Source organism: Hordeum vulgare, chromosome 6H, assembly GCF_904849725.1.
Source record: "Hordeum vulgare subsp. vulgare chromosome 6H, MorexV3_pseudomolecules_assembly, whole genome shotgun sequence".
Classification (NCBI taxonomy): Eukaryota; Viridiplantae; Streptophyta; class Magnoliopsida; order Poales; family Poaceae; genus Hordeum; species Hordeum vulgare.
In genome coordinates, this window is record NC_058523.1 from 349,391,655 (window position 1) to 349,404,084 (window position 12,430).

Below are 12,430 nucleotides of genomic sequence, written 5' to 3' on the forward strand. Positions count from 1 at the left end.
ATTTTGGTTTTGGAAAAATGATAAACAATTAGGATATATTTTTCTGATCGATTCGGTATATAATACCCCATATAAATCTTTTTATTTTGTTTCCTTTTATAATTTTTTTACTTGTTGTTTTAAAAGAAAATAGAAATAGGAAACCTATATTTTTTTTTAACCGCCACCAGGCGTTAGGAAAGGATCGGGCCGAATCCAGAGGCCCAGATCCGAAATCCCACCGGGATCCAAACGTCACCCAGCGCTCCCCCTCTTCCTTTTTTTTCCTTCCTTTCTTCTTCCTCCTTTCCTTCCCCACGAGCCCACCCTTTCCTTCCAGTCAGCCATGGCGTGACTCCCTTGGACCGCCGGGATCCCCCCCGATCTCGGACTCCCCTTCCTTCTCTCAGCCTCCCTCTCCCCTATATAAACCGAGCCCCCCTCGGCCCCTCCTTCCCCACGCCGCCACGCCCCTCACTGCCTCGCCCTGCCCTCACGGCCGCACTAGAGCCAGCCTCCAGGAGAAACATCTCCTCACCGCCCCAGCCACTACCGCCCCTCCCCGCACCAACCAACGCCACCAACAACACCCTCGCCTCCACCGCGTTCCATTTTTCCACCAAACCCCGAGCTCCACCGCTCCACGCCACCCCCCGCACCTCGCCGGAGTTCGGCCGGCACAGTAGCCTCCCAACCTCCCCGAGCTCTTCCCCGACCACGAGAAGCCTCACCGTCGCCGCCATCCGACGGAGGAGACCCGCCGCCACCTCCCCAACACCTCGGACGACGTCACCGACCACCGCCGCGACGCCGACGATGAGCACCACTTCCTGCCTCGCCGGAGAACCTACTGCCATGGCGAGCCAGCTCCTTGAGCACCCCATCTCTCCCGTAGACGTCCGATCGTAATCTACCGTGGTAGATTAGAACACCCGTACCCTTTCGGTCTTCTAGATAAAACCTAGCCGGTTTTTATTCACTTACTATTTAGCCAGAGGTTTTACTTACATAGCGGCCGTTTGCTAGAAAGCCCCGCAGCACACACCATCTCGGCCAACCAGAAGCTGCCACCTACCCCCCCAGTTGACTAGTTAGTTTTCTGTTTTTTTCTGTTTAATTCAAAAACATAGAAAGTTCTAATTTTGTTTGGCTCATAACTTTTGATCTAGAGATCCAATGAGGTTGATTGTTTTTCCAGTAGATCCAATTTTTCCATAGTTTTTAAAAACATATAATTTGTCTATGTTTGAAATTTTCAAATTTGAATTAGATCAGATTTAGTTTAAACCTTGTTTTGCTTATTCCAGGAGTTCAAAAATAGCTTTTAATTTGATTCTTTTTGCTACCGCTCCCTAGTGATTATATCTTACTGTAGTATATGTTTCAACTTTTTGTAAATATTTTTACTTGGGGTTTTAACAGAAACAATTTCTGCCTCAGTTAGGTGAAGTGAATTCTTTTACTTTATGCCATAGCTACTTTATGCTTGTGATGTATTTTACTTGTTGATGATTGTAGTGCTTATGGTGTGTATTGGTTTGTATCGGTAGATCACCCGGAGTGCGAAGCTTGTTACTTAGAAGCGCTCGATCAAGACAACTATCATCAAGGCAAGTCATTATGATCATACTATTTGCCTATGTTTTCTATGCATGGTAGTTTCACCTTTCTTTGCCCAATTGCATGTTGAGTAGGTACTTGGAAATTATAGTTATAGATTGTAGTATCATATGGTAGGCACACAACAACCCCGATACTTGGCCCGGGACGACAAATTTCATATTGCTATGCTTGAGTAGACGGGATTCTCGTTGAGTGCATAACACGAGTGATGCGAGGATAATTAAATAACCAGGACCGGTTAAGTCAAGATTTTCAAGACCTCGTGAAGAAATGCAACTCTGGGTGAAGGACGGTTTGACGGGCTCCCTGGAGAAACTAGTGGACGACCCCGGGATGCTGGAGACGTGCCATGACATCTTGCGGAAAGCTTCACCCAGGCTCGAAGAGACGGACGGAGGCTTCAAGACCCAAGGCTTACCTGCACAGCCACAAGTCATTATGGGCTCTGGCTTGGTTGGACAACGTGGCGACTCTGGACAGGCGGTGCTAGCAGATGTAGACGAACGGTAGGAATGGATGGGCACCGACAAGGATTCAGAGGGACCCGTTGAAAGACCATGTTTTGATCATCCGGTCTTCAAACACCCTGAAGTGCGAGGACAAACTCAGAGGCGATCAAATCTTGTGGGGAACGTGTGCAAAACTCTGCAGAGTGCCCAAACCTAATCGATTAGCCGTGTCCATGGTCATGGACAACTTGAGCCGAAGGCATTGAAATTTTCCCTGAACTCTCGACACAACTTAATAATGATGTGGGAATTATCAACAACTCGGGTACGAGAATTGGTTGGCGGAACCATCTCGTTAACAACAAACAATGTAGTAATATTTCGCTTTGAGCCCTCTCTTGTTGTAGGAGAAAATTGGCTTTATGCAAAACTTACAGCCCCACCTGCCAAATATGCATGTAGAGATAGTTGGTTATTATTTTTTCCCTCTCTCTGATGACTTGCCGGCATATTCCATATGCTGACCTACACGGCTGCAACGTATCATGTTGCAGAGTACTTTTCCGACCAGGAGTGAGGCTATGATCTACGCTCAACGACATGCCCTGGAGTCGGATGGACTCGTCTACCTGATGCTTCCGCTAGTCTTCGTTAGATATCTCATGAGATGGCCTTCAGCCACTTTATTGTAATTCATTATTCTAATAAAGTAAAAGTTGTGTGATTGAACTCTTGATATATACATTGATGTACTGAGTGTGTACCAGCATGATCTTGGGATGGTACGGAAACACCAGAGGCTTGACTCGTATTGAGTCGGGTCGCTACATCATAGCGCTTCGAGAGAGAGAGCTTTTGACTTTATTTGCTCTCATTTGGTTTTTCAAAATTTTGGTCTTTTGGATGACTTTATCCCGTTATCGGTGTTTGATCATACGCTTTGCTTGGTTGATGCTATGTTATTATCCTTTTATCTATCTTTGTCATGATCATTCACTTATCTTGTTGGTGCCATGTGCATTACTATTCATTCTTATCTTGTATGCGCACCACCAAGATGTATGTGACATGGAAGAGTGAGCCATGATCCTAATCGATTGTGCATATGCATTCAAATGAAAATTTTAAATAATGCACAAATTTAGGGGGAGCTCTTTATTTTCACAAACTTCTCAAAGCATCGATGCAAATCATTCATTATATCTTTTGTTGAAGCTTTGATCTATATGTTGTCATCATTGTTCAAGAATTCATCCGATTAACCAGTTAACTTGTCACATAATCACTACTTTTAGGGTGACCGAATCGAATAACACCTGTTCATCGTGTTAACTTGCCGTACCGATTAATTGGCCAGTTAGACCGATTAATCAGTTATCATACCGATTAATCAGTTGTGAGACCGATTAATCACTACTGTCCCACTAACTGGTGGGCAAACGAATACCAAAATTTTGGCACATAACCCCTTCTACCCCCTCTTGCTACTAAATACCTAGGGTTTGGCCCTCCTCCCGCTTCCTCGTTCTCCTTTCATCCCCTCCTAACCTGGTTGGTGGCTAGTCGTGTCCTCACAAGTGCTAGTCACCACACTACCCGTGCAAGATCTAGTTGCTCCGCCATTTTGGTTGCCTGTCTGGACCCCTCCGCACTTGGCCACTCCCCATCCCCTCCCATGGGATGCTCCCCAATACCATCCTCAATGGCGTCACCACTAGGCAAGGCACTGACATCTATCCCCCTATCCTAGTGGAGAATCCACATTCATATATTAGTATATTATGAATTACAATTTTGTAGATGGGTGGATGGAACTGTTGGTTTTGGTTGTTATCTGGAGTATATCGTGTGATGTATGTTAGCAAGTATATGGATAAGTTTAAATATTTAATTGATAATTTTAAATTTTAAGATTTTATATATTTGGATGTATAACGATTATTAATTTTACCTCTTGTCTTTTTTTTATATGCCTACAATAGAATATTTTGGTATATTACATAGCTAGGTGCATGGAATTATGGTATAATACATTAAAAATCAAGATATAAGTTGGCAAGTTTCTATTTAATCTACCAGTTAATGGTCGGCCGATTAATCCAGTTAATAGGCTGATTCACCGATTAATCGCTACTCCCAAGCCGACCAAGCAGTTACCCGTTACCGATTTCTCAAACATTGGTTGTCATCAATTACCAAAAAGGGGGAGATTAAAAGCACAATTGCACCCTAGTGTGGTTTTGATAATTTATCACAACATATGCATCATTGGACTAATATGTTTCTTCAAGTATATTTCAGAAAAGATCAAAAGATGCTTTGGCTAAAGGCTTATGTGGAGATGCCCCTTGATGCAAGATAGGAATAAGATTGGCTCAAGCTTCAACCTAGAAGACTCTTCATTTTATGTTTGTGAGAAATCACTTTTGAGTCCATAGGAAAGCCGATACTATTAAAAGGGGTGATGTATTAAAATGAACTGCTTGGTCAAATGCTCAAAGTTAGCCACCAAAATACTCAGTCATTTTTCCCACATAACCATTTTGTCCAATTCCACATACTCAAATTCGATGCCACCAACTTTCCTATTTCGGCCCCACCAAGTTTGACCTCACACATAACCCTAGCCATTCCCACCAAATCAGTGCAGCCGAAACTATATCGGTGGTACCGAGTTCAGGGTGACCAACTTTTTGTTGCCTTGGTACACAAAATCAGAATTTCCAAACTTGAGTATCGGTGTCACTAAGTTGTGTCATCTCACCATTAGCCACCTTTTCGGTGCCACCGAGTTGTGTATATCGGTCCCACCGAGATTCAAAAGTTGCTACCTTTTTTGCGAGTCGAACCCACCGAATTTATGACTTTTGTGTCACCGAGTTTGCCACTTCTGGTGTAACGGTTGGATATTGTGTGTTACCTATATATACCCCTTCACCCACCTCTCATTCATGGGGGAAGCATTCAGAACATACACTTCATTTCCAAATCCATTTTTCTGAGATAGAGCTACCTATTGATGTGTTGAGACCAAGATATTGCAATCCAGTCATTTGAAACTTGATCTCTAGCCTCCCCAACTCCTTTCCACCAAATCAATCTCTCCTACCCATGCCTATTCTGTGAGAGAGTGATTTTGTGTTGAGGAGACTATCTTTAGAAGCACAAGAGCAAGGAGTTCATTGTTCTACCACATCTATTACCTTTTGGAGGGTGGTGCCTCCTAGATTGGTTAGGTGTCGCTTGGGAGCCTCCTACTTCGTGTTGTGGAGTTGAACCAAGATGTTTGTAAGGGCAAGGAGATCGCCTACTTCGTGAAGATCTACCATGAGTAAGGCTAGTCCTTCGTGGGCGGAAGCCGTGGTGGAATAACAAGGCCGCTTCTTCGTGGACCAATTGTGGGTGGAGCCCTCCATGGACTCTCACAACTGTTACCCTCCATGGGTTGAAGTATCCACTAACATGGACGTACGATAGCGCCATCTATCGGAACCATGCCATAAATCATGTGTTTGATCTCCCTATCTTACTTCTTTACTTTACACTTGCATGTCTTACATTCCGCTGCTACACTCTTAGAACTGCATGCGTAGGGTGTACTTGATTTGTTATAACTTCCAAAACTATCCCTCGTCTGAAATTGGGAAAACGCAAAAAAATAACTTGTCAAGTAGTCTAATCCCCCCCTCTAGAGATACTTTTGATCCTACAAGATGATTTGTAAAAGTTACTATGCAAATTAAAAGAAAATTTATCCATGGAAGAAATGAAACATGATCCTAAATTTGCTACTTCTCCTATATTTGTCACTGATAATGACTATGAATTTGCTATAGACCATGAATTAATTCCTATAGTAGAATTTGATACTTTTCATGGATATGAAAATGAAACTGTGGTCGAACACCTTATGAAACTGAATGCTATTGTTGCTTTGTCCACCAATAATTAAAAGATACGCTACTACTATATCCTTAAGATTTTTTCCTTTCTCGCTGAAAGGCCGGGCTAAGGAATGGTTTCTTTCTCCTGCTTCTGGTTGTATATGTAGTCCTGAGCATATGCTTTATTACTTCTGTGAAAAATATTTTCCTTTTCATAAGAAACAAGCTGATTTACAAGAAATAGTTAACTTTGTGCTAATTCAATAAGAGAAGCTCCCTCAAGCTTGGGGAGGCTTCTCGAGTTACTTAAAGATTTTCCTGATTGTCCTCTTGAGAAGAATGAAATTCTTGATATTTTTTATAATGGACTAACCTATGCTTCTAGAGATTTCCTAGATAGTTGTGTTGGTTGTGTTTTCTAGGAAAGAACAGTTGCACAAGCAGAAGAGTTACTAAATAATATAATACAAAATGCCGATGGTGGACACTCCATGAACCACCACCAGAACCTATTCAAAAGAACAGAAGTATTCAATTCCTTAACCTTGAAGATATGGAAGAAGCAAAAAAGTTCTATGACAGAGAAAGGTACTAAAATCGAGGATGTCAAGAAAATACCACCGATTGAAGAAATACATGGACTCGATACCCCGACACAAGTAGTAGAGGTAGACTCTCTTTGTTCCTTTACTAAAAATGATATAACTTATGCTAAGACTCCTGATCAATGCATGGATGAATTTGACAATTACATTGCTAAACAAGAACACTTCAATAACTATGTTAAAGATCAATTGAATAATAATGCCATGATGATAGATCGCTTAAGTGACTTAATGTTTATAACTACTAATGATGTGAAAGGTCTAGGTAAACATGCCTCTATGATTCGCACCCAACTATATCAAGTAGCTAAGTCATAAAATGATTTACTTGCTGAAATGAATAATATTAATGATCATGTTGTTAAAGTAATGGCTAGAGGAGGTAGAATGACTCACGAACCCCTTTTTCCACAAGGTCATCCTAAAAGAATAGAATAGGATTCTCAGAGAATTAATGATGAAACTCCTAGTCCCACTGAGTAGAATAAGAGAAAGAAAAATGATAGGACTTTGCATGCCCCCAGTGAACCTGATATTGAGAAACCTGCTGAGAATCACAATGATGTTTCTATTTCTGATGCTGAGACATAATCTGGTAGTGAAAATGAACTTAATGATGATGAGAATGATAATAATGATGTTCATGTAGAAGATATACGAGGTATAAATAAGGAACCTAATAATGATATTGATATAGAACATGCTGAGGTTCTTGACAACCCACCTCCTAAAAATAAACGTTATGGTAAGATAGACTTTGTTGCTAGAAAACATGGAAGGGAACGAGAGCCATGGGCTCAAAAACCCATGCCATTCCTTCAAAAGTCTTCTAAAAGTAGAGACGATGAAGATTTTGAACACTTTGCTGAAATGATTAGACATGTCTTTTTGCGCACTCGCTTGACTGATATATTGAAAGTTCCTCAATATGCTAAATACATGAAGGAGATCATTACCAATAAAAGAAAGATACCCGAAACTGAAATTGCTACTATGCTTACTAACTACTCTTTTGATGGTGGAATACCTAAGAAGTTGGGAGACCTGGGTATACCCACAATACCTTCCTCTATTAAAAGAAATTATGTTAAAACTACTTTATGTGATCTAGGAGCTCATATTAGTGTTATGGATTTCTCCCTTTATAAAAGAATTGGATTGAATAAGCTTACACCCACTAAAATATGTTTGCAAATGGCTAACAAATCCACTCCCTTACCTATTGGAATTTGCAAGGACGTCCCCATTATGGTTGCAAATGTTACTATCTTAACAGACTTTGTTATTCTTGATATGCCCGAGAATGGCAATATGTCGATCATCCTTGGTAGACCTTTTCTAAATACTGCACGGGCTTTTATTGATTCCAACAAAAGCAAAGTCGCTTCTTATGTTAATGGCAAGCAACATATGTTACATTTATCGAAGAAGCAAATTGTGGTTAACAATATTAATGTCATTGAGCCTATTCCTACGATCATCATTGGAGATTTTACAACCCCTCTACCTACTTCCAAGAAAAAGAAATACTATAATCTTATTATGGGGGATATGAAAATCCCCATTGAGGTAACCTAGTGATATAAAAAATATATTTGGTTTCATGTTAATCGGGAACGATTACTAATAAGACTTGATCAGCCTTACTAATGGATCCTTTTCGAAAGACTTGTGATTGATGAATTGAGTATTCACAACTCTTTGTACCCCAAGTTTATTCTCTGTTCTCTTAGCTATAAAAAAATAAAATGCCATGATCACCCTGTTCTGTGAGTTTTCCGTACCATAGAAAAATGACCCAAAAAGAGTCCCAAAATGCCATAAAATTTTAACACAATTTTTTCTAGAATAAATGATAATTTTTGGCATAAAAATAACAGCGCGGAGATGCACCTCTAGGTAACAAGCCAACAAGATGCGGCCCCTCCTGGCAGCGCCCCGATGGCTTGTGGGACCCACAGGCCCCTGCTTTATCCCTTTAGCTCACATCATCCTCTACCTCCAAAATAATTTTCCTAGCTCTCTCTCTCTCCCGTGTTCTTCCTCCTGAAACTAAAATTTTTGATCTCTTTGCTTGGAAACCCGTTTCTGAAACTGTTTTGAGGAAATCGTTCCTTGAAATTATCTCTAGGAAAATGAACTTCTTAAGGAGATGTTCCTCAAGGAAGGGTTCTTTGAGTTGGAGTCCCAAGGGAGTTGTGGGAAGGACTCAGGATAGTGACATCAAGATCTTTCGCAACATAGAGGTTAGGCCGTGTGAATGTCCACGTATACCCTTCATGAGTCAAGCTGGTTTTTATGATGAATTCATGCAATTTGTTGCAAATGCCGGGCTGACCAACTTTCTCGCACATAAGTGTGATCAGTACTATCTCCTTGCTAATTCCTTTGTTCAAAAATTCTATTTCATAAACACGCTTGATGCTCCCACAATATGTTTTGACTTATATGCAACAAACTATGAATTGCCTCTTGATAGATTTTGTGAATAATGCTTGCTTCCCTCCGATGGGGGATACGTGAGCCTAATCCCGAGGAATTTGAGGGTTTCCTCCTCACCTTAAACGTGGGGGAAACTAGAGGCGTATCAAACGCCGGGGCCACTAGTTTGCATTTTCCTTCTGTGCACTATTTCGTTCTGTTTATAGGAAAATGCATAACTACTATGGAGCAGGGTGGTGGTCTCAGTGCCCCAACTCTGGATATTTTACGACACGCACTTTATGGTGATAACACCTATAACCTAGGATTTATTGCCACATGCCGCTTGCATCTTAATCGAAGCAAAGTCAAGATTCATGGTGGTATTTATGCCACACACGTGGCTAAGTATTTTGAAGTGGCTATACACCCCACTGATTATTTGTTGCCCCATGTTTCTCAACCACTAATCTATGATAGAACATCACTTCGCTCATGCAACTGATATACCGTGGTGCATTCACTATAACTTAGTATACAACAAGATTACTCGCAATATTATTGTGTTGTTTGCACCCTCTTTATTTAACTTCCATGCTAGTAACGCGTACACCATCATACCACACGACATAATGGCATACCATAATGCGTTAGCTGATGTGGTGGCCGAGTCCCAAGATTGGGACGCTCAGGTCCCACGAGACGAGCACTTTTCTGGACCTCATGGTTACTACGAGTGGTGACTACCAAGCTAGGCAAAAGCCTAAGCTTGGGGGAATACATATTTCTCACCGACATTACATTCATGTTCACGCATTTCATATAAATTGTCGGTGTTCATTCTCTTTCATTGTATATCCATGTTAGCCTTATTTTTCCGCTTCTTGTGTGTTTGAAAAACTTTAGAAAATCAAAAAATATTTCTCGCTTCCTTTCAGTTTTTATTTCCCATTTAATTAGTTGTATTATTAAAAGAAAACCCAAAAAGATTTATGTTTGCTTGTCGGGAGCTTTCCCGTGTAAATAGTTTTTCTCGTTCTTGTTTTCCCTTAGTTTACTTTGCTTGCTAAAGAAAAACAAAAAATCCAAAAATATTTCAGTGTGTTTCTCTGAATTTATTTTCCTTTTGTTGAGTCTTGAGAAGGGAATACCACGATGAAAATAATGAGTGTTTCTCATATGCTTTGTTGTCGATCTAACGAAGAGCCAATATTACCATGTCTTGTTTTTTGTTTAAAACTGGCATGCAGATTCCAGCTTAGTCCACGACACCACTGCACTTTCATTATTATCACATCATTCGGTTGAGCAAGTGAAAGGCAATAATGACGATATTTGATGAAGTGATCATGGCAAAGGAAACAGGTATGAAATCTTGTTGTTTTTCGTTTTTGTAAATATGTTGGCTCGTTCGATCTTGATACAATATATCATGAGTGAATATGTCTGTGATGATAATTAGATATCATAGCTTTTCATGCCATGCTTAAATATCTAGGAGTTGATAATGATTCACCTTGTGTGTTAACATGCATTAAAATGGTTATGATATGATATGGCAGTATGGTATATGCCTATGAGTAATTCGAGTGGTTTGACTTGGCCCATGTGCAAACATGTAGTTGATTCAAAATCAATGGAGCCATCATGATATTTAAATTCAGAGTGTTTATATCCCACCCATGCTCTAGCCAAAGTTGATCATTTTCAATGCATGTTCATCACCGTTGTTGCTTTCTAGCTGGTCGCTTCCCAATCTTTTACTAGCCTCCACTTGTACTAAGCGTGAATGCTGATTATGCATCCAAAATCCTTGAAACCAAGTTATTCCACATGAGTCCACCATACCTACCTATATGCGGTATTACCCTGCAGTTCCAAGTAAATTTGCATGTGGCACCTCTAAGTATTCAAACAAACATCCGTTTTGTGCACTCGTACCGCTCATGGAGTGATAGGGCAATCGATATCTTCCATGCTAAGTAAGTTACTTTCATGACGAGCATTTATTCGCCGTCATTGCACGAGGTAGGTTGGTAACAAGGATGTCCAGACCTGCTTAATCAAAATTAAATTAAAACTAAACTCCTTGGGAAGTTGATATGTTGGAGGGCAGCCGTGAATTCGGCTAGCCATGGTTGTGCATGAATGGTGGATAGGAGTAAATTTTACAATCCTGTTTGGGAACCACCAATGATGAGTTTATCATGGAAGATACTGAAAAACCTTTGTCGTAACATTGACAGTAAAGAACACCACTCAAAACAATCTTTTCAATCCTGCTTTGAAAACATGAGCTCTGGCACCTCTCCAAATCAATGCTTCCCTCTCCGAAGGACCTATCTATTTACTTTTATGTTGAGTCATCACCCTCTTATTTATAGCACCAGACTGGAGAGCACTATTGTCTTTTTCATGAATTGATTCTGGCCAATGTTGGATATGAGAATGACTAGGATCTTTCTATTATGAGTTATAATATTTAGTCACTGCTTAAATCTCAGAGGTGCTCTACATTTATGTTTTGCTTTCTCAGAAAGGGCTGGCGCGATGCCATGTCACCATATTATATCGTGATTGTTTAACAAATTGTTGGCATGCGAGATATCTTATTATTGCTTACTGTTTTGTCATGAATTGTCATGCTTGGATATGATCCTCAAATTATTATTGTGGATGTGTTTATTTATGATTTATGCTGAATACTTGAACACTAGCCAAGCATATGTATAACGATGAGAACAAAATAGTTTGTAAAAGTTTTCTTTATCACTTGCACTTTATCAACTGAATTTCTTGAGGACAAGCAATGAGTTAAGCTTGGGGGAGTTTATACGTCTCCAACATATATAATTTTTCAAACAATTTTGTTGTGCTTTTGGCCTCTAACTTGCATGATTTGAGTGAAACTAACCCAGAGTAATTCTGTTTTCAAGAGAACTACCTTGGTGTTATTTTGTACAGAAAAAAAAATTCATGGAATTGGACGAAATTTTTTGTGAATTACTTTTAGCATTTATAAGGATTTATGGACCAAATACCTGCCACATAAATGCTTCTACGAGGCCACAAGCCAACAGGGCGGAACCCCGGCCACGCCATGATGGCTTGTGGGGACCACGTGGCTCCTCTCTACCTAATTCCAGTCCTATAAAAATCACATCTTCACAGAAAAAATCAAAGAGAATATTTCATCGCGTTTCACGAGACGGAGCCGCCGTCAGCTTGTGTTTTTCCTCCATGGGGCTGATGTGGAGTCTGTTTAGGGCTCCAGAGTGGGGGATTCGTCATCACCAACCCTTCTTCATGAACACCGCCTTGATTCTCACCACCGAGAGTGGGTAATTCCTTTGTAGGCTTGTTGGACAATGGTGGGATTGGATGAGATTGATCATGTAACCGAGTTAAGTTTGATAGGGCTTGATCCCTAGTATCCACTATGTACTGAGATTGATGTTACTATGACTTT